The sequence below is a fragment of the Dromiciops gliroides genome, chromosome 5, assembly GCF_019393635.1.
Source record: "Dromiciops gliroides isolate mDroGli1 chromosome 5, mDroGli1.pri, whole genome shotgun sequence".
NCBI classification, from domain to species: Eukaryota; Metazoa; Chordata; class Mammalia; order Microbiotheria; family Microbiotheriidae; genus Dromiciops; species Dromiciops gliroides.
This window is the reverse complement of record NC_057865.1, coordinates 254,150,250-254,174,741: the sequence shown is the minus strand read 5'-3', so window position 1 is coordinate 254,174,741 and position 24,492 is coordinate 254,150,250.

The window sequence follows — 24,492 nt, the reverse complement described above, 5'->3', positions numbered from 1 at the left end:
AGGGAATTAGCCTGGAGATAGCTAAAAGTGACCAAAATATGTGTGATTCCTGAAGAGACGATGATCCTTTGATCACTTTTCTGTGCCTTGAGCTAAAGGATGGGTATGTTATCCACTTTTCCTAGACTGTCTATGCTTCCGAAATCTCTAAGGGCACAGTTGACATGGATCTCTCAGTCAATGAAAAAACATTTATTAAGTATCTTCTATGTCCCAGGCATTGTATCAAGTACTAGGGATACAAAGAAAGCCTTCTCTCCATTCCCCTTACCCCTACCCTCCAAAGCTGCCTCTGTTCTCAAGGAGCTCATATCAAACACACAAGAGTTAGTTAGTAGCCACTATTTTCTTTGTATAACAGCGGGAATAAACAGTACCCAGGGAAAGAACAGAAAGTGCAAAGGAAAGGAGATAATCTGTAAACAAATGTAATCAGTATTGGTGCTAAAAGGCACCAATAATGTTGTTGTTGTCATTGTTTTCTAATGCCTTCCTCCCACAGGAAGGAGTTGAGGCAAAACCTGAAGAAGTGCAACTAGGTAGCAAATAGAGTATTGTATGTGGAGTCGGGAAGTGGCAACAAAGCATTAAAAACAAAATACTGACTCCACATAGGATTCAGATAGTATCAGCTATCCTTTGGAAATATTCAGATAACACATTACCAATCAATTTCTTTAGTCAATCAATGACAAAATAAAGTGCCTACTAAGTGCCAGAAACTATGTGCTAGCCACTAGGGATACAAAAACAAATAACAAGTCCTTGCCCTCAAGGACCTTATATTCTTTTGGGGAAAACATATATACATGGTATAAGTACAAAGAATATACCAAGTAAATCCAATAATAATAATAATATTAATAATAGTAATAGCTAGCATTTACATAGTACATTAAAGTTTGTCGAGCACTTTATATGTTGCTCTATTTGATCCTCAAAACAGCTTTGTAAGATAGCTTCTATTATTATCCTCATTTTACATATGAGGAAACTGAGACCCGGAGAGGTTAAGTGACTTGCCCAGGGTCACACACTGAGGTAATTGTCTGAGGCAGGATTTGAACCAAGATCCTTCTGACTCCAAATCCAGCATTCTATACATTCTGCCACCTAGCTGCCTAGTTGGGTAACAGAATGGATGTGGCAGTAGAGCACTAGTAAATGGGAATAAAGAAATGCCTTATTTAGGAGATGAGATAAGATGGGCTTTGAAGAAAGCTGGGGATTCTGGGAAGCAGAAATAGAGAGAGAGAGGATTCCAGGCATGGGGGGACAGCTTGTGAAAAGACATGGAATGTCCAGTTTAAGAAAGAGCAATTAAGCTAGTTTGCCCAGGGTGTAGAATGCCTAAAGAATAATAATGAGCATTAAGTCTGGAAAGGTGTGTTGAAGCTAGATTGTGAAGTGCTTTAAAGGTTAAACAGAAATGAGAAAGATGTGGAGGTAGAATCAAAAAAGATTTAGCAACTGATTGGATACTGGAGATAAGGAGAAGGAAGGAGTTGAGGATGACTTCAAGGCTGGGTCTTTCAGTGGCTGGAATGATGGTGATGTCCTCAACAGAAATAGAGAAGAGCTCTGTTGGAGATAGAGTTTCAGCGATGTATGGAAAAGCCATACATGCATTCTCCTCCAGATTTTCCCTTCTGATCAAATAAGATAATATTTGTAAAGCACTTAATACAGGGGCAGCTAGGTGGCTCAATGGATAAAGCACTGGCCCCGGATTCAGGAGGACCTGAGTTCAAATCTGGCCTCAGACACTTGACACTTACTAGCTGTGTGACCCTGGGCAAGTCACTTGACCCTCATTGCCCTGCCAAAAAAAAAAAAGGAAAAAAAAGCACTTAATACAGTGCCTGACACTTTGTAGGTGCTATATTGTTATTGTTCATCCCTCATTTCCAAAGAGGACCAATGGCATCATGGGGTAATATCTGGCCTTATACATTAATTAGATTTCCATGAAGCAGAGTTGCACAAAGTCCTCAGCCTCACTTGGTCTTCCAGAGTTAGCAAAGTCCACTGGAAAGACAAAAATCAGGGTGACTAGTGATGGTCTGGGACACAGTAAGTGACTTTGACCTTTCTAAATTAAGGTCTTTCCCAGGTCTCAATTTGTTTGAGTTAAGGTGGACACCAAAAGTGAATGAGCTATATAAATGCTTATTCTTTTCTCTTCCTCTTTCTCTCCTCTCATCACTACCTTTCACTTTTTTTTAGCTTGTTTGTATTTTGTGAGGAGCAATGGGGGTTAAGTGACTTACCCAGGGTCACATAGCTAGTTAAGTGTCAAGTGTCTGAGGCCAGATTTGAACTCAGGTACTCCTGAATCCAGGGCCAGTGCTTTATCCACTGCGCCACCTAGCTGCCCCACTATTACTTATTTTTAATCTCTCCTTTTCTACTGACTCATTTTCTACTGCTTACAAACATGCCTGTGTCTTCCCTATCCTGACCTTCCACCCCTGATAATTACCATCCTATATCTCTTTTGCCTTTTGTGGCTAAACTCCTTGAAAAGGCCATCTACAATAGGTGCCTCCAAGGGGCAGCTAGGGGGCGCAGTGGATAAAGCACTGGCCCTGGATTCAGGAGTACCTAAGTTCAAATCTGGCCTCAGACACTTGACACTTACTAACTGCAAGACCCTGGGCAAGTCACTTAACCCTCATTGCCCTGAAAAAAAAAACACAAACAAACAAACAAACAAACAAAAAAAGCAAATACAATAGGTGCTTCCACTTCCTCTCCTCTCACTCTCTTCCTAACCCCTTACAATCTGGCTTCTGACCTTATCATTCCAATGAAATTACTCTACCCAGAGTTACTAAATTAATAAGTTAGCTGCCAGATCTAATGGCCTTTTTTCCACCTCTCTGCAGCCTTTGACACTGTTGATCATCCTTTCTTTCTTGATCTTTGATTTTCTCCAGGTTTTCAGGACACTGCACTCTCCTGGTTCTCCTCCTACCTCTCTGACTTCTCCTTCTCTATCTCCTTTGCTGATCCTCATACAGATCATATCCTCTAACTGCAAGTATATGTCCTTCAGGTCTTTGTCCTGGACCCTTTTCTCCCTCTGTATTACTTTACTTGGTGATTTAATCAGCTCTCGTGGATTTAATTGCCACCTCTGTGCTGATGATTCTCAAATCTACCTATCCTACCCCCAAATCTCTGCTGACTTTCAGTTTTGCCTTTGTCCAGCTGCCTTTCCAGACATCTTGAATTGGGCATCCAGTAGACATCTGAAACTCAACATGCCCAAAATGGAATTCACTGTATTTCTCCCCAAAGCCTTCCTGTCCTATGTTCTCTATTGTTGTCAAGGGCAACTGCATCCTGACAGTCCTCCAGGCTCACACCTAGGAGTCATCCTCTCCCCCATCTCTTCCCCTCTGCCCCTCTGTCTATCTGGCTGTCTCTCACAAACACACATACACACACACACACACACACACACACACACACACACACACACACACACACACACACACTGCAATCTGGTCAATTTCACCTTTGTAACATCTCCACTATATGTTCCCTCCTCTCTCTGATATTGCCACCACTCTGGTGTAGGCCCTCACCACTTCATACTTTGATTACTTTAATAGACTACTGGTGCCTCAAGTCTTTTCCTGCTCCAACTCATCTGAGGCAGCTAGGTGGCACAGTGGGTAGAACATTGACCCTGAAGTTGGGAGAACCTGAGTTCAAATCTCACCTCAGACACTTATTAGCTGTGTGACCATGGGCAAGTCACATAATCCTGGTTGCCTTAAACATCCGGACCGTCTCTAGTGTCCTGATATATATAGATATAGATATATTGATAGATATATAAATATATTGATATAGATATGTATGTATATATGTATGTTTGTATGTGTGTGTATATATATATATATATACACACATAGATACACACACACACACACACACATATATATATATATATATATATATATATATATATATATATATATATATATATATATATATATATATATATATATATCTTGCCACTTGACCCAGAAGGCTCTGGAGGAGTGAGGTTGGTGACCTTGCACAGTTCTCCCTCAATTAAATCCAATTCACTGCAAGTCATGACATCACCCAGATGTCATGGTCCTCTTCAAGAATGAAGGACAAAAGGGGCAGCTAGGTGGCGCAGTGGATAGAGCACCAGCCCTGGATTCAGGAGTACCTGAGGTCAAATCTGGCCTCAGACACTTAACACTTACTGGCTGTGTGACCGTGGGCAAGTCACTTAACCCCAATTGCCTCACTAAAAAAAAAAAAAAAGAATGAAGGACAAAAAAAAGAGTGTTTGAAAAAATTAATTATTTTTTTAAAAGGGGCAGCTAGGTGGCGCGGTGGATAGAGCACCGGCCCTGGAGTCAGGAGGACCTGAGTTCAAATCTGGCCTCAGACACTTGACACTTACTAGCTGTGTGACCTTAGGCAAGTCACTTAACCCCAATTGCCTCACAAAAAAAAAAAAGTGTTTAAAAAAGCTAATTAATTAAAAGAATGAAGGACAAACAACAACTCCAATTCACCTTCAATTTAGCCACTAAAGTGATTCTCTTAAAATGCAGGTCTGACATGTCTCTACCACTATTCAATACACTCCAATGACTCCCTATGGCCTCCGGGAGCAAGTATAAAATGTTCTATTGGACAACCTAGGCCCTTCCTGCCTGTGCATTCTTATTCCCTGCCACATCTACTTTCATGCAGTGACATGGGCCTCCTGGCTTTTCTATGAACAAGGCCCTTCATCTTCTGACTCCTGGCTGTCTTCCATGCCTGGAGTGTTCTCCCTCTTCTCTCTGCCCATCAGCTTCCCTGGTTTCCTTTAAGTCACAACTAAAACTCTGTCTTCTATTGGAAGCTTTTCCCAAGCCCTTTAATTTCTTAGTCCCTTCCTTCTCTTCATTATTTACTATTTTCCTCTATATAGATTGTTTGCATGTATTTGTTTGTTTGGGTTTCCCCTATTGGATTGTGAGATCTTTGAGAGCAGGGACCATCTTTTGCCTCTTTTAGTCTCCTCAGAGCTTAGCTTGGTGCCTGGCACATAGTAGATGCTTCATCAATGTTTTTGACTGATTGATTGATCCAAATGTTCACTAAGCAGTTGGTGATGTAAAACAAGAGCTCAGGAGGACTATAGCTGGGTATTAGGACCAACTAATCAACAAACAAGGATTCCTTGACTATTTTCTTTGTGCAAGGTCCTGTACCAAATGGTATGGGGTAGCCAAGACAATATGCATCCATTAAGCACTTCCTGTGTGCCTGGCACTATGCTAAATATGGGGGTGCAGAGAAAAGCCAAATACATCTATATCTACATATGTCTACACATATATGCATGTATTTGTATTTTCCTTGTACATTAAAGAATACAAGACCTAGACCAAGGACACGTGGAACTTAACATTTAGTTGGGAAGACAAGATAAAGAGTATAATAGCAATCCAAGAATTAAATAACCTAAGATGACAAGAGAGGAGGAATATGATTGCTACCATAAGACAGGAGGCCACTAAAGAACACTGCCAAATTGGCAAGTTAAGCATATGCTATGCAAATGGGCCCTGAGAGGCATAGATGAAAAATATAGATCCAGTCAGAATCATACAGGATGCCCATAAATGCTGAGGGAACTGCCTTGGGCTGGGCTGTGGCCTTCAGAGTTTGTTGAAACTTCTAACTGAACTTTGGACAGACAAACAGTATGGTATATGATAAAAGTTAGAACCTTTTGTGGCCTCTCGTCCTTTTTCTTTTTCCCTCCTGCAATTTCTCTCCTTAGCTATTGAAAATTAAAAACACAGAGTGAAGTTAATGATATACTAAGCTGTGTACGGACTTGAAGATTCTTTCTAGTACTACATGATCACTTCAACTAATTAGGGGCACTAAGGATAAGAATATTGGGGTGAAAAAAGCCAAACAAGGTCAGACTCATGGTCCATCTAGACAAAGATGGATCCTACACTTTGTGCAGAATATGATTACTCTCCACATCAACTTCAAAAGTACTTATTCCAAAGCACACATTCTTAAGAATGTGCTTCCTCTCCCCCTCCCCACCCCCCAAAAAACCCTTTTAATAATTATTAGTAACTTATCATAGAGGAGTAACAAAATTTAAATAATGACCTCTAAGGAATTTTTTTGAAAAGGCATCCCATTACCATGTCCCATGAAGGATACCTTCCTTTCATTAGTACCCACCTCATCTGCCCTCTCCATAGACACACATACACAATTAGCCTAAATGAAAGAGGCACTTTTAGAAGAAGCCCCTGGATAACCTGAAGAGAAGGAACAGGGAAAAACTTTCCCTTAAGATTTCATGGAGGGGCAGCTAGATGGTGCAGTGGATAGAGCACTGGCCCTGGATTCAGGAGGATCTGAGTTCAAATCCAGCCTCAGACACTTAACACTTACTAGCTGTGTGACCCTGGGCAAGTCACTTAACCCCAATTGCCTCACCAAAAAAAAAAAAAAAAGATTTCAGGGAAAGATTTGCAAGCCCTCCCTCCTTCAAAGTCAGATTAAACTCTTCTGAACTGTGTCCTTATCTGCAACAAGAAGAGGGAGAGGGAACTAAACTAGATAATCTCCAAGGTCCCTACCATTTCTAAAAACATTCTACTCTATTCAGTTCTGCCAACTCCCAAAAGCTTTCTGTAATTACCTTTCCATCCAGATCTGGTGTCAAGTGTTTATAGTGGCTAAACACTAGTGAAAAGCTTTGCCCAACAGGATGATTAGCCATTATGTTCAGAGAGAGCTGATTCAAAGGAAAAGGGAAGGTCTAGAGACCACAGTTTAAAACAAAACAAAAAAAAAAATGGAGGAAGGGGAGGGGACTCTGGTGCCTGAGGGAGTCATATAAATCCATTTACTGATAAAATGAAGTGCAAATCAATTTAATGTTCAAGTGTCAGCCTTTGGACTGGCAGAGAGCCAGCCTGACATTCTGAAGTGAGGTTAATTCTGTAAACCTTTTTGAATAAGAGATTATATATCATCTGAACAGCCCCACTCTGATCTCACACTGCAGTTGGGCCCTTCTCTTCTTCTCTAACCAAGGAGCATGAACTGGAAAGGATTCGTGCAGGGAAGCAACCTGCTTTGTGCCTCCACTCCCAACCCACTCTACTTTTAGCTGTCATTTCAGAAATTCATTAATTCATTCAAATACTTATTAAGCATCTCCTCGGGGTCAGGTATTGTGCTAGGCACTTGGAGATATAAAGATGAAAAAACACATTCCCTGTTCTCAAGGGACTTTACAATCTGATACAGAAAACGAGCATGACACAGGTTGAACGTTATAAAGGAAAATAGATTTGAAGCTGGAAGGACCCTCAGAAGCAGTCAAGTCCAACCCCTTCATCTTACAGAAGAAGTAAGCACAGAGAGGTTAGTGAAGACTCATCTTCTTGACTTCAAGTCCAGCAGCATTCTATCCATGACTCCAGGCTAGGATCAAATGAAGTTCCACGAGAAATATGGATATCACTCTCAACTGAGGAGAGATAAAAGAAGACTCCATGAAACAACAACAACAGCAACAACAGCAACAACAACAATGAATAATAATATTGCTTACTATGTTCCAGGCACCATGTGGAATGCTTTACAGATACCATCTCATCTGATCCTCTTAACGACATTGAAAAGTAGGTCCTGGGGGGCAGCTAGGTGACGCAGTGGATAAAGCACTGGTCCTGGATTCAGGAGTACCTGAGTTCAAATCCGGCCTCAGACACTTGACACTTACTAGCTGTGTGACCCTGGGCAAGTCACTTAACCCTCATTGCCCAGCCAAAAAATAATAAAATTAAATTAAAAAAATAAAAAGTAGGTCCTATTATTAGGCCCATTTTACAGTTGAGGACACTGAGGACACTGAAAAACAGAGGTTAAATGATTATGGGTTAAGATTAACCGGTTCAACGTCACACACAAAGTCAAGCACAGTAATTCTCTGAGGTTGGATTTGAACTTAGGTCTTCCAGAATCCAGGCCCAGCACTCCACTTTGCTACCTGTGAAAGAAAAGGATTCCAGTTATCAGAGATGGGGAAGGCATGGGAGACAGTCTATGCTATCAGTTCTTAATCTCTTTTGTAAGTCAATGGATTCCCTTTGGCAGAGTCTATGGATCTTTTGTAAGAATATTGTTTTTAAATGCATAAAATAAAATGGATGGGATTGCAAAGAAACTGAATTATATTGAAATGTAGTAATGGGGGAGGCAGCTAGGGAGCCCAGTGGAAAAAACATGGGCCATGGATTCAGGAAGACCTGAGTTCAAATCAGACATCAGACACTTGACACTTACTACCTGTGTGACCCTGGACAAGTTACTTAACCTTCATTGCCCTACAAAAAATATAGATAGATAGATAGATAGATAGATAGATAGATAGATAGATAGATAGATAGATAGATAGATAGATAGATAGATTTTATATATATATATATAAAATAAATATATATATTATCAAAAAAATTTTAAAGTTCCTGGACCCCAAGTTAAGAGCCCTTGACCTGGGGCAGCTAGGTGGTGCAGTGGATAGAGCACTGGCCCTGGAATCAGGAGGACCTGACTTCAAATCCGGCCTCAGACACTTAACACTTACTAGCTGTGTGACCCTGGGCAAGTCACTTAATCCCAATTGCCTCACCAAAAAAAAAAGAACCCTTGGCCTATATGACCTCATAAAGCAAGGAGAATACAGAGAGGAATCTGGGCACAGCTTGAGCAGTAGAACTTTGCTAGAACATGGGATGCATGAAGGTAAGAAATTAAATCAGCCCACAAAGCTAGACTGGAGCCAGACTGCAGGGGAGCCTGATATACAAGGCAAATGAGTGTGTCTTTTATGCTGTAGGCAACAGGATACTGTTGAAGGTTACTGAAAATGAAGGGAGGGTATGATGACACCTGAGCATCAGGAAGACTAATTTGGCAGTTATATGAAGGATGGATTGGAAAAAAGGAAAGGATGGACACAACAGGACTATTCTAAGATTCTGGCAGTCCTCTAGGCAAATCCTAAATTAACAGGTTTTTTAAAAAAATCAGCATGAGCCACGATGTAGAAACTGCTCAACCAACTAGTAGATATGCTTTAGGAAAATGAACTGGGATAGGGGCAGCTAGGTGGCACAGTGGATAAAGCACTGGCCCTGGATTCAGGAGGACCTGAGTTCAAATCCGGCCTTAGGTGTTTGACACTTAACCCTCATTGCCCTGTAAAAATAAACAAAACAAAAAAACTTTTTAAAAAGAAAATGAACTGGGATGGAGAAACCTAGGTCAGGGAATAGTAGTAACAGCAATCCTTGGAGGGATACATGCACTTTGATCCTATGATGGGTGAAATGCCCTTTTTGGAGACAAGAGTGTACTTCCTGGCCAGTCACTGGTGATGAGGCTGTGCCAAAGATGACTGGTGACAGAGTTAAGAATAATCTAGGGGCAGCTAGATGGCACAGTGGATAAAGCACTGGCCCTGGAATCAGGAGGACCTGAGTTCAAATCTGGCCTCAGACACTTAACACTTACTAGCTGTGTGACCCTGGGCAAGTCACTTAACCCCAATTGCCTCACCAAAAAAAAAAAAAAAAGAATAATCTGTCTTTCAGGGGATTAGGAAAGGGGCTGAGGAGAATCAATTCTTTCTCTCTCTTTAGTGATTCAGTAAAGTACTTTTTCTACCTTGGACTTCCAGCAGGAGTGGGAGGAAAAGCATTTATTTCTCTTGCCTCCCTCCTCCAGTGGCAATGGTGGTGACAAGCACGTCTGCTTGTGAACGTGGGCCTGAGCTGGAAATGTCTTTTTCTTAAGTTTGCTGGTCCTTGGTCTGTGCTTGAGGAGAAAAAAAGTATATAAAGAAGTTTTCCAAGAGTCAGGTTGGCCTAAGCAAGAACACATTCTTTTTTTAAAAAATAAAAGTATTTTGTTATTTCCAGTTACATATAGAGATAGTTTTCAATATTTGTTTTTATAAGATTTCCAGTTTCAAATTTTATATATGTACAATAACATTAAACATATTTCTGCATTAGTCATGTTATAAGAGAAGAATCAGAGCAAAAAGGAAAAATCTCAAAAAAGTAAAACAGCAGTAAAAACAAAATAAACAGTATGATTCAATCAGCATCCATATTCCACAGTTCTTTTTTTTCCCTGGATTTGGAGAGCCTTTTCCATCATGAGTCCTTTGGAACTTTCTTATACCATTGTATTGGTGAGAAGAATCTAGTCTATCACAGTTGATCAACACATAATGTTAATGATACTGTGTACAATGTTCTTCTGGTTCTGCTCATCTCACTCATCATCAGTTGCAAGAACACATTCTTACTGCCATTATTGATGCTAGAGGGAAAAGGAGACAAACCCCTCACTACCCCCTTGCTGGAAGTTCAGGTGAGAGAAAGAAAGGACCCGATGAGTCCCAAAAGAAAGAGGCAGTCCTGGTTCCCCTGAGTAACCCTTCTAGCCTATTGAATGGGCAGCTCTTCCTAACTCTGGCCAATCACCTTCAACAAAATTTTTGTTACTGGAGACCAATCAGGAGTTATTGCATCATCTTAGCAAGGAGCATATAGGTCAGGCAAGAGTCCTGGCATCTGGGATCACTCCTATTATCCCATTTCATTGATACTTATAGGAGCCAGAGTCATCAAAACTTCAAGAATGGGTAATGAAACCTGACACCTATCAGATTGGCTAAAATGACAAAAAAAGAAGATAATAAATGTTGGAGAAGCTGTGGGAAAATTGGAACACTAATTCATTGTTGGTGGAGCTGTGAACTGATTCAAACATTCTGAAGAGCAATTTGGAATTATGCCCAAAGGGCGATAAAGCTGTGCATACCCTTTGACCCAGCAATTCCACTTTTAGGTCTTTTTCCCAAAGAAATCATGGAAGGGGGAAAGGGACCCACATGTACAAAAATATTTATAGCTGCTCTTTACGTGGTAGCAAGGAATTGGAAGTTGAGGGGGTGCCCATCAATTGGGGAATGGCTGGACAAGCTGTGGTATATGAATACAATGGAATACTATTGTGCTGTAAGAAATGATGAGCAGGAGGAGTTCAGAGAAACCTGGAGGGTCTTGCGTGAGCTGATGATGAGTGAGATGAACAGAACCAGAAGAACATTGTACACAGTATCATCAACATTGAGTGTTGACCTACTGTGATGGACTATATTCTTCTCACCAATGCAATGGTACAGAAGAGTTCCAGGGAACTCATGATAGAAGAGGATCTCCAAATCCAAGAAAAAAAAAGAAGAACTGTGGAGTATAGATGCTGATTGAACCATACTATTTCTTTTGTTTTGGGTGCTGTTGGTTTTTTTTTTCTATTTTGAGGTTTTGCATTACTGCTCTGATTTTTTCTCTTATAACAGGATTAATGCAGAAATAGGATTAATGTTATTATGGGTATATATGTGTGTGTGTGTGTATATATATATACATCTATATGTATATGTATATAGATATATAGATATAACCTATATCAGATTACCTGCTGTCTAGGGGAGGGGGGAGGGAGGGGAGGGAGGGAGAAAAATCTGAAATTGTAAAGCTTGTATAAACAAAAGTTGAGAACTATCTTTACACGTAACAGAAAAAATAAAATACCTTATATGTAATTAAAAAAAAAAAAAGAATGGGTAATGAAAGCTCCTCTCAGGCAAACAGCATGGGACAGTAGAAAGAACAACTGAATCTGGAATCAAAGGATCTGGGTTCCTATTCTTACCTCTGAGGTTTACTGCATGTGGGATGTTGGTAATTGCTTAACCTCAGGTTACACATCTGCAAAATGGCCCCGGAAGTCCCTTCCAGCTTTAAGTATAGAATTTTCTGTAATTATACCAGGATCTGAATTTTGGGGCATATTTAGAGACTAAAGAAAGAAGTCTTCCTTTTCCAAAGAACAGAGTCAAAAGGACCAGGAATCCCTGAAGTAAGGAGAATAAAGGAGTCTTTATAGAAATGAGAGGGAAAGGGGCAGCTAGGTGGCACAGTGGATAAAGCACTGGCCCTGGATTCAGGAGGATCTGAGTTCAAATCTGGCCTCAGACACTTGACACTTACTAGCTGTGTGACCCTGGGCAAGTCACTTAACCCTCATTGCCCTGCAAAAAAAAAAAAAGGAAAAAAAAAGAAATGAGAGGGAAAAATACATTCCATATGCTAGAAGCCCCCAGATATTGATGAGAATGGGAATCAGATTCTAAAAAGTCTTAGAGATATGGTAGCCTCGCCAAGGCAAAGCCATCTCAGGCAATTTGGATTGGGATGCCATTCACAGAAAGCTGGGGCCCCTGATTTTGGAGAGAGGGGCTGATAAAGGGAGCTCAGTCCGGCATTTAGCATAGTGCCTGGCACACAGTAGGTGCTTAATACATGTTTGCTGAATTGAATTGAATGCTTAAGTCAGGAAATAGTTGGAGGGAAATAATAAAAAATATGGGCCTGGCTCTTCCTCATTTGCTGAAGAAATCCAGGATTAGGGTTTTTTTGTTTGTTTGTTTTGTGGGGCAATGTGACTTGCCCAGGGTCACACAGCTAGTAAGTGTCAAGTGTCTGAGGTCAGATTTGAACTCAGGTCTTTCTGAATCCAGGGCCGGTGCTCTATCCACTGTGCCACCTAGCTGTCCCCCAGGATTAGTTTTAAAGATTATTTTTGCAATTTTTATTTTATTTTAAATCCTTTAAAGTCTACCTGTAGTAATTAGGAATTATTCCTCTTTTGAAATCTTTTTTTTTGGGGGGGGGGTCTAGGTAAGAAAGGATGAAAACCTGTATTAATGGAGGATGTTAGGTCCTATGACTACTGACACACTTATAACTAAGAAAATAGGGAAGAGCTTGGGAAAAGCCAGCAGAGAAGTGTCCAAAGAATTGGCACAGGTCTGGCCGTGTTACTCCACTGCTCAAAAAGCTTTCAAAAAAATCTTGTTAAATCACAGGATTTACAAATTCCAAAGGAGAGGTCTGAAAGGAAAGGACTTTAAAAGCCAACTAGTCCAAAGCCCTTTACTTTACAAATGGGAAAACTGATGCTCAGTTTCTACAGCTGGAGTCAAGTTTACCAATTGCAGACCCAGGGTCTTTTGACAACTCCAGGTTGTTCCTCTAGGTTAAAATACATGCTTTTTAGCCTGATATTTCAGACCTTCTGTAACAAGGTGATAGATAGATAGATAGATAGATAGATAGATAGATAGATAGATAGATAGATAGATAGATAGACAGACAGATAGATGATGGATAGATGGATAGATAGGTAGGTAGATAGATAGATGATAGATAATAAATAGAGAGAGAGATGTATGTATATGTGTATATATATGCATATATGTGTGTATAGATAGATTAGATATAGATATATAGATATTTGTAGTCTGTGTTTGGGGGGAGGAGGGGAGGTTCACACAGTCTACTTTATAACCAGGGTTGTGCTAGAGACAGCTTAAACAAACTCACAAGAGCTGGTAGTTAAATTTTTAGTATGAGTATTTAGAAATGAGCAAATGCCAGAAATCAGGTCTTGTCTTATTGTTCTATTGACTGTCTAGACTTAAGAAAGTGATGTAGAAAATATTAATAATGTAAATTAACTGTAAAAGTATGTTGTAGGTACATTTGGATTCAGAGACCTGATGGTTAGACATTTACCAGCACACCTGTGCCTACAACTAAACTTACTAATATATAAATCATATAATATTGTATATGTTAGCTTTCTGTTTAACTATCTTATTCCCCTACTAAGCTACTTTCTTCTGAAGTTGGGGTTCATGTATTATTTAAATGCTCTGCATACAGTGGGTATTTTATATAAGTTTGTTGATTGACTTAGCTCCTACAGAAAAGTCAAGGAGGATGAGAACTGAGAAAAAGGCATCATATTTAACAAGAAATAGGAATGAAATCCAAGCAGAGGGTCGTTTGCCAAAGAGGATATATTTTTTTCTTTTTCTTTTTTTCAGGGTAATGAGGGTTGTGACTTGCCCAGGGTCACACAGCTAGTAAGTGTCAAGTGTCTGAGGCTGGATTTGAACTCAGGTCTTCCTGAATCCAAGGCCAATGCTTTATCCACTGTGCCACCCACCTAGCTGCCTCAGGGAAATATTATTGAATCAGAGCCATTTTTACCCTAGTTTTTCCCAATTACAGTACTCTATGTATCTTTCTCTCTACATTCTATTCAGCTGATCTGAACCTGGAGTAGAAAGAGGTTGGTGTTTAAAAACTGAGCCAAATGGAAGAATGAAATTTAAAAGGAAAACAGGATCAGGAGAAGAATGAATATGGAACACCATCAAGCAAGATTGGCTTGTCTCATAGGGAAACTCTCTCCCCCTAAATCTTGGTGCCCTGCCAACCTGAAAAATCCCAAGGGATTTGTCCAATCATTTACTTGACTTATTCCTCCATTTTCTGTTTATTTATTTGTTTAATGTCAATACTGCAAGGATCTGTGGTTTGATAAATGCAAGATTTCCCTCCAACATAGCTTCAGAGAAGTTAAGTGATTTTTCTCATGGCCACACAGCTAGCAAGTCAGGAACAAGACTTGATTTATGTTTTCATAACTCCAAGGTCTTTACTGTCCATTAGGACACTGTGTCTTTGTGGTTTTATTTTAACCCAGAAAAATGAGTGTTTAAATGTGTAGGTTATCAGTAATTCATTGATAATTCCTTAAAATCATATCTAGCACTAGAAAGTGACCCCAAATCATTATGAGATGACTAAATAATGCTGGTTTGGGGCATTTTTGTGCTCAGTGCAGGCTGTGTTTTCTCTTACTGTAACAAAAGCAGTGATAATTTTAGAATTCCTATTGATTTGAAAGGTAGTTTTAAAATTTTTACATTATTTTGTAGTATTTCCTTTGACACTTTTTTGTAGTTTAAGCTAAAATGATATGTTTTTTAACTGAAGGCAAATGAGTTGAAAATTACAATATAAATATAATGTACTACAAATAATCAAATATAAATAATTAAAATATAAATACTAGTTCTTTATGTGTTACTTGACTTTTAATCATTGAAGACCCTAGAATAGTAAAGAAGACAAATAAAAGCTACCTGAAGCCTAACCAGCGGTGTGAACAGAAAAGAGACTAGAAGAGATAAGAAGTGATTGAAAGTAGATTTTTACTGGGGACCACAAAGACAATAGCTGAGGGTGGGTCTTGTTTGTATTAGGGCTTTGGCAGAAAGTGGAAAAGACAAGGAAAATCCCAGAAACAAACAAACAAATGGGAAAATCTGCTATTTATAAGATCTCATTCTGGAGCCTCCAGAGAGAATATCTGGGTATAGCCAGTAGACTTTTGCATGTGATGTTTAAAATCTAATGTGTGTGTCCTTACCTGCCCCCCCACCCCCAGTGTGTGTGTGTGTGTGTGTGTGTGTGTGTGTGTGTGTGTGTGAGGAAACTACCTAAGATTTACTTATAAATTCAGCAACAGTTTAGGCTTTTAAGCATTTATTAAAGTATATTAGAAATTAGTAAAGAGAGAGAGCACATGTCTCTGAAAGAATGGAAAAAAGCTAGCTCAAATCTACACTAGAGAGAGAGAGAGAGAGAGAGAGAGAGAGAGAGAGAGAGAGAGAGAGAGAGAGAGAGAGCACCTTCACTTAGCCAGTCATACTATCAAAAAGTGAGAGTCCCAGTCAGTTTCCCAGGAAGGACCCTGTCCAACAGGAAGAGGGGCAGTCCCCACACACAGCTCCAACCTATGGGCTGGTAGCATTCAAGTCCATTGATTGACATGACTTACAGGTGGTCCATGAACTTCTGGATCTCCAGGATGACCTTAGAAAGGTTGAATTCTTTCTCAGCATGGGGCAGAGCCCCTGGTTCTCACTAGCAACAGCAGCTAAGCACTGGAGATAGTGACAAGAACTACAAAGGACTGAATATTTCTGGTCCAGCAAACACAAAAGTCTGTGTAGTTGTAAGTTAAGGGGAATTTTTGATTGACCTATAGAGTATATTTCTACCAATAACAAGTGACATCTATGTGTGCACATGAAAGTCTCCCTAAACACTCTAGCTCTAGCAACCCTGGGTACTTGTCTTAAATTCAGTGTGAGTTGGTTTTGTCACTAAGTTATACAAATCACGGTCCAGATCCCAACCAATGCAATATTCTCTATTCATAAGCTACGTAAGAATCATAAATTTAATAGCACAATGACTTGATTAAGCTGTAAAACCAGTATAAATAACAAGATATTCAAATAGTAGAATTGTGTTCAATTAAGTTCTATACCTTCCGGATGCCAGATTGATGATATACTTTTTTGGTCCCCATTAACACAGCCTCCAGGTATACTGGGGGAAGGACAGTCACTTTGGAACTCACAGTCTAATGCTTAAAATGTAGGGTTCCAGTTAATGACAGTCAACAGACATTGATGTGCCAAGAGCACTAAGTGCTGGGAATGCAAAACAAACAAACAAACAAACAAACACAAATGTGGTCCCTGCCTTTGTGGAGCTCACATTCTAATAGGGAAAACAACATGCTAAAAAAAAATGTACTTATAAGATACACAGTGAAAACAGAAAATAATCACAGAAGGAAAGTTTTGGGGGACTTATGGTGGGAAGAAGGAGAGAGGAAGGACCAAAGAAAGATCTGCAGAAAGTGAGACTTGAGTTAAGTCCTGAAGGAAGCCAAAAGGTGGAGGTGAGGATAAGGAACATTTCAGGAATAGAGTATAGCCAGTGAAAAGGCCTAGAGTCAGGAGAATGGAGTGTCTTGTGGGAGGAATAAGAAGGCCAGTGTCATGGATCATAGACTAGGTAGAAAGCAGTAAAGGATAATAAGACAAGAAGGTAAAAAAGGACAAGGTTGTAAAGGGCTTTGAATGCCAAATAGGGGATTTTATATATGATCCTAGAGGTAATAGGGAGTCATTGAAATTTAATGGTTAGGGCAATGGTATGGTCACATTTGTGCTTTAGAAAAATCACTTTGTGGAAAAGAATTGGAAATCGAGGGGATGCACATCAATTGGGGAATGGCTGAACAAGTTGTGGTATATGAATGTAATGGGATACTATTGTGTTGTAAGAAATGAGCAAGCAGACTTCAGAAAAACCTGGAAAGATTTAAGTGGACTGATGTTGAGTGAAGTGGGCAGAACCAGGAGAATATTGTACACAGTAACAGCAGCATTGTGTGATGATCAACAGTAATAGACTTCACTCTTCTCAGCAATGCAATGATCCATGAATGGACTCATGATGTAAAATGCTTTCCACATCCAGAAAAAAAGAAATGCAGAATCTGAATGCATATTAAATCATACTATTTATACTTTGGGGCTTTTTTTTGAGGTTTTTCCCTTTTTTTCTGATTCTTCTTTCACAACATGACTAATGCAGAAATATGTTTAATGTGATTGTACATATATAACCTATATCAGATTGCTTGCTGTCCTGGGGAGTGGGGAGGAAAAGGAGGGAGGGAGAAAAACTTGGAACTCAAAATCTTATAAAAGCAAATATTGAAAACTATCTTTACATATAACTGTAAAAAAATAAAATAAAATACTTTTAAGATTAAAAATAAAAGAAAGAAAAATCGCTTTGGCTTCTGAGCATGGGATGGATAGGAGACCAAGCAAAAAGCTACTGTGATAGTCTAAGTATGGCTGTGTTTGTGGAAAGAAGGAAACATATACAAGATATGTGAAGGTAGAAAGGGCATGTCCTTTGGCTCACAGTAGTCTGTTGAAGCCCCTCAGGGTCGGGAGACCCACAAGCTGTGCAGGTCTCTTGCATCCAGACTATAAGCAATACTTCAGAAACCTTCCCTCTTGACTTCTGGGTTCTCAGGATTCTATTGGGACTCCCACAGCCATGTCAGTAGTCTCCATGTTCTCCCTTTGAACTCCTTGCTCTGAACATAGCCTATGGCTGTGTAACCTCTCCTGACGACCTCCAACAACCCCGATCCTTCCCAGAAGACCTGAGCAGTCTGTATGTAGTGATCAAACTACTCTGCAGCCAGTTAAACACCATTTGTGGAAAATATAGTCTAGGGAAGAACAATTCTCTTTAAGTTCCGGGCATTACAGAAAGTGACTTTTCTCCTTGTCTGTAATGATCAAACACCAAATTCTATCTTAACTACATGTAAGCTAAAGCTCAAAGTTCATTTGCCTAAGACTCCTCACTGATGGAGAATGATTACTTGATGTTCCCAGCACATGTGAAGGGTGGAGTTATCTGGTCTTCTAGCTTCTCTTTAGGTACAGGACCTTAAGGAATAAAAACTTTGGGATGATGCTAACTAACATGTTGAGGAGCTAGCACCTCAATCGTGACCCTATCCTCAAACTTTGGTGAATTTTCCCTTAGGTGAGATCTGGCATTCTTTTTCTTAGCTGAGCTGATCCCTGTCTCTTGTTGGGAGAACTCATTTACTCTGTAGATTGTCTGATACATTCTCATCTGTATAACTTCTCTGGTTTCTGTTCGCTGATGAATTGGATAAATGAGTTTATTTGCTATTTGTTATATATAGTCTTTGTGTAACAAGTATTTGGTAGGGTCAAGCCTTAAATATATAGCTTGGGGCACTCCTTCCCTGTTAAGGGCTGGCAATCAAGACTGCAGACTTAATTTAAAAATTAATTTCCCCCAAAAAAAGGGGCAGCTAAGTGGCACAGTGAATAGAGCACCAGCCCTGGAGTCAGGAGTACCTGAGTTCAAATTCGGCCTCAGACACTTAACACTTACTAGCTGTGTGACCCTGGGCAAGTCACTTAACCCCAATTGCCTCACTAAAAAAAAAAAATTAATTCCCATAGACCTGTATTTAGGGAAGGAGATAGGTATAATTCTAATCCAGAACTCTCTCTAAAGGCAGCAGAGTGGCCAGTTTTGTAGCACCAATCACCTGCTCCCCCTTCTAGGAGGAATCTGTCTCTCTTAGAGAAAGATGGACAGAGACTAGATATCTATTCATACTTCCTTGGGAGCCACATCCAGACAGACCCATGTGGATACATATAATCTACACTGACAATACACAAACACACATACACACACACACACACACACACACACACAGAATGTCTCTATGCTTTCCATATTATCAAGAGAAAAGAAATGTTCATGGAAAGAACAGAATAAGTGCTTCAAAGGGTAAACAAAGGGGGGATGTAGTCTGAAGAGGCAGTGAGGAATCCTGATCAGTGTAAGAAGATGAGAGGGGGAAAGAATTTGATACTGAAAGGGCAGCTGGGTGGCACAGTGGATAGAGCACCAGCCCTGGAATCGGGAGTACCTGAGTTCAAATCCGGCCTCAGACAGTTAACACTTACTGGCTGAGTGACCTTGGGCAAGTCACTTAACCCCAATTGCCTCAATAAAAATAATAATAATGATAATTTGATACTGAAAAGGAATAGAAGGACCACAGAGTCTTTGGAACTATATGTCATGGATGAAGAGGTTCTTGTCACAGAGGGTGCGCTCTATTAACTGAAGAGGAAGCAGCTTTTCTTCCTCCATGTGAAATAGTGATGAGGATTCACTGAGGTCATCAGGAAAGAAAGAGGCTACTCAGATTCAGAGCATGATTCTTCTTTCATTCTTTTCTTTTTTTTTATTTTGTGTGTGAGGTAATTGGGGTTAAGGAAGATCAAAGAAGGGATAGAATCCCTGCTTTGAGTAATAATAATAATAATAATAATAATAACAGCATTTATATAAATGTTATCTCACTTTGTCCTTGAAACAATCCTGTGAGGTAGGTGTTATTTATTATCCCCATTTACAAATAAAGAAATTAAGGCTGAGAAAAGTTGTATGACTTGCACACAATGAGGCATCATTTGAATTCAGGTCTATCTTTACTCTAAGTCCAAGGAATGATGATGAAGATGTGCATCAAAGAGAAGACAGAACTATCTATCTCCCACTAGCTTCTGTGTTCATTACCAAAGATAATGCCCTTCAAACAAAGAAAGACAACAAAAAAAAGCTAACAAAGAGTAAGTTCCCTGAGGGCAGGATCTTGTTATTGTTCAATCTCAGAATCCATAGGACAGAGTTTTGAAAATAAGAGGCACTTGATAAATGTTTGTTAAATTGAATAGAAGATAAGTAAGGCATTGACAAAGGCCCAACTAACTTCCCCTATTTAGAAGTTGGAGTCAGCAAGGGAGGATAGATTCTTTACTTCTTTTCCATGTAAGCCTAAACTAGGTTGGAATTTGAACAAAGGTGATTTTTAAAAACTTCTTTATCTAGGTCCAAAATGCCTTAGTATTTTAGCAGAATCAACAAGAAGTAACTCAGCTGGAAGACTAAAGAGAAACATTTTCAGATAAATGTTCAAGATTAATTTATGTTCATTGCCCAAGAAGCATGTGCACATGCAGTGAGAACTTAATGTAGCAAACAGCATTAGGGATCAGAGAGGAATCAAGCAACTAATCTGACCATATTTAGGCAAGAACAGTTTCTTCTTTTATTTAGATAAAGCATCATGTTATCATTGAATTTCCATAATTCTCAAACAAGAGTTTCTTTGCAAAAGAATATTTAGTTCTATCCTATTGAAACCATTGCTGAATTTTTTTTAATGTCATTGCCCTCTACATTTGAAGATAATGTCAAGGGTGCTACTATCCCTTTGAAGGAATATACATTTTAAAAGAAAGCATGACCTGGTAGTTTCTTCTGCCTTAAGAACCATGTAAATTCTGTCCTTAACTCCCCAATTCACTACTTAGCTTGCAAAACCCACCCCACCGTAATTTGGACTATCTATGTACAAGGTTGCAACAGGGTTACATTTATAGTGAAATAGCCTAAGGTCTAATGTCTGATTGGTCTGTGCTAACCCAAGTTACATACATTTTCCTAGAACATACTTGGCTCCATCACCTAATTAGAGTTTCTGCTCATATTTCTCCATTTTCCTCTGGATCTCACCCTGACAACTAGAATTAAGTATGTGATATCATAGTACAAGGGTAATAGTCAATTAATTACCTCAACCATCTCACTTAAGGTAACAAAACACTACAGCCCTGATACCTTCTCGGGGGAAAATACTTCTATTGAATCAATTAAATGAAATTGGTAAAAAGTAAAGTGCCACTTACTGGCTGTGTGACCCTGGGAAAGTCACTTAACCCCCATTGCCCTGCAAAAAAAAAAAAAGTAAAGTGCCTCAAACCTTTGGATGAAATGAAATGACACTATAAATAAAGTGTTCTTTGATAAATTATGCCCTGTGGTGTTAAGTAAAATAAAAAATAGCAAGTCAATCTGTAAACCAGAATTTGAGTGGTAGGCCACCTCAGTGATGGAAAGCCATTCCTACTAAACTACTGAGAAAAACTACTTGGGGATGGGGAAATGAGAGGTCTTTTGTCACCCCAGCTCTGTTCCCCCAATAGGATGACCTTTTGAACTTTGAAACGTGGAATGATTTTGTACTTTCCATGGGTATCTTAGCACTGTCCTTAGAATAGCTGATGGCAGTGTCTACATTGGTGTCTGATGACAAGCTAGATACACTGAAGAAAGACAACTTCAGGACTCTACAAAGCACCCGGCAGAAAGCTATAACACACCTAAAGGGAACTTGATGAAGACTTTACAAAGGGGAGAAAGCACATTTCTCCCCCTTATTTTCAAGGCCCTCTGTAATTTTTGTCCCACTCTTTCTATCCCAAATACTGTTGCTGTGCTATCCAGAAAACACCTTTCATTTTATCTAGCCACTCTCTTCAGCTGTCCATACCCCATATCCTTTCTTGTCTCTGTCCTTGCCTATGTTTCTCTCATCTTCTGCACCTAGCCTATTGTTTTACCTATTGCGCAAGACTCACATCATCCTTCCCCTTTTAATTCCCCTTTTATTCTAGCCTACTTTTTTCTCTCAATGTTCTATTACACTGATGATGGATTTTAAGCAATCAGAAGCTATGAGTTATCCCTCTGCCGTGTTTGCTCTCTAAGCTTGAACCCACTTTGCCCTGAACTTTGCATGTATTTGTAGAAAAGTATGTCCCAGACTTTAGGGTGAAATGTTTGTACCAAATGTTCTAAGTGTACCACTTTAGTATAAATCCATTTTGTAAAACTAATTCATTTTAGGGGCAGCTAGATGGTGCAGTGGTTAAAGCACCAGCCCTGGATTCAGGAGTACCTGAGTTCAAATCTGGCTTCAGACACTTGACACTTACTAGCTGTGTGACCCTGGGCAAGTCACTTAACCCCCATTGCCTGCAAAAAAACCCAAAAACCTAATTCATTTTGGCTGGTTAATTGACATCAACTAATAATCAGTAAGAGAAGTATAAAAGTGGGAACTCATGAGGTATAGTACTACTTTTGTTTTGTTTTAAACCCCAGAACCCTACAGGGAGAGCCCGTCTCCCTCTGGGTACCCAACTTGACAAGGTGAGTGGGTATCAAGAGAGTGACCCCACACATTCTACAATGAGAAGACAAGAACCACTGTTAAAAAGATAAAGCAAACAACAAAAGGTTCAATCAAGTAGGAAGCATTCCTAGCATCCATTCTCCAAAACAGCTGCTAACTCCAGTTTAATATCAAGACTGTTGTAGCTAGGTGCTGTCACTATGCTACAAGTCTATACCACACAGATGTAGAAAGGCTGTTCATTGAACTTCTGCACCATGCTCTGTACTATGGAGAATATAAAAGAAGGAAAAGGCATAGTTACTGACCTCAAGGGATTTGCACAGTAATACAGGAGAGCAAATCAGTGCTAAACTCTGTGTTAATCATCAGTGTAATAGAATATCGAGAGAAAAAAGTAGGCTAGAATAAAAGGGGAATTAAAAGGGCAAGGATGATGTGAGTCTTGCACAATAGGTAAAACAATAAATAGGGTAGGTGCAGAAGATGAGAGAAATATAGGCAAGGACAGAGACAAGAAAGGATACAGGTATGGACAACTGAAGAGAATGGCTAGATAAAATGAAAGGTGTTTTCTGGATAGCACAGTAAGAGTATTCAGGATAGAAAGAGTGGGACAAAAATTACAGAGAGCCTTGAAAATAAGGGGGAGAGGGGCAGCTAGGTGGCACAGTGGATAGAGTACTGGCCCTGGAGTCAGGAGTACCTGAGTTCAAATCCAGCCTCAGACACTTAACACACTAGCTGTGTGACCCTGGGCAAGTCACTTAACCCCAATTGCCTCACAAAAAAAAAAAAGGAAAATAAGGAAGAGAAATGTGCTTTCAATGTGATGGAAACTACACAGGGAACATGGGAATGACATAATGAAAGCTTCAAGTTGAACTTCTTTGCAAAGCTTTCATGCCAATAAAAGAACCTAAATCATCTTTGCAACATACCAACCCACACTCTTTCCCAGCTCTTTTCTGAGGCCATAGAGAAACATACTGTTGCATAATTTAAATTGTTTCAATTTGTTCTTTAAAAAAGTTTTTCTACCCACTTACCTTATGGTTACCTCCATTAATCTACCCAAAAGTATCCTCACATGCAAATTGGCTCAAATCTCCATTTTAAAAAAATCATCCCACTTGTTTCTTCTAGAGATACTATGTCCCTGGAACACGTTATCTCCAGAGCCCTCAAAGCCCTCTCCTTGCCTTCAGATAAGCAGTTCTTAAAGCCTTCCTTCTCCCATAAATCCTGCTCTGATGGAAATTAGTTGGCAAATTCTCTCTGACCTAAACACAAAATAGACAATTTAAATCTCTGAATATATATGTTTACTTTATTTAGATATCTTCATTGAAAGAATTGAATCTGCAAACTATAGGCCAGTGAGCTTAACTTTTAAGTCCTAGGAAAGTTCGGGAGCAGATCATTAAAGAGCTGTAGGTAAAAACCCAAAGAGGGAAGTGGTGATTTAAAACAGCCAGAAGGGCTTCATCAAGGACAAATCATGCCAGACTAACCTCATTTTCACTTCTAAAAGGATTACTAAAATAGTAGGTAAGGGAAGGTTGAACATATAATTTAATTAGATTTTAATAAGAATATTGATTTATTAAAACATTTCATGTTATTGTTGTTGACAAAAGTGAGAACTATGGATTGCATAGTGATGTTGTCAGATCCATACAGAACTATTTGAATGGCCAGACTCAGAGAATTTATTACTGGTTCAATGTCAATGAATCAGGAAGTCTCTAATGAAGTACACCAGGGATCTGTGCCACTTTCTGTTTGTATCAATGATTTGGTTAATGATATAGCTGATGTGCTTATAAGGTTTGCAGAAGACACAAAACCAGGAGAGATGGCTGCTATGTTGGATAAAGGAATCAGGATCCCAAAACAATTTTGATTGGGAAGAGTACTGGGCTGAATCTATGAAGGCAACATTCAACAAGGATAAATAGGAAGTCTTGCACTTGAGTATCA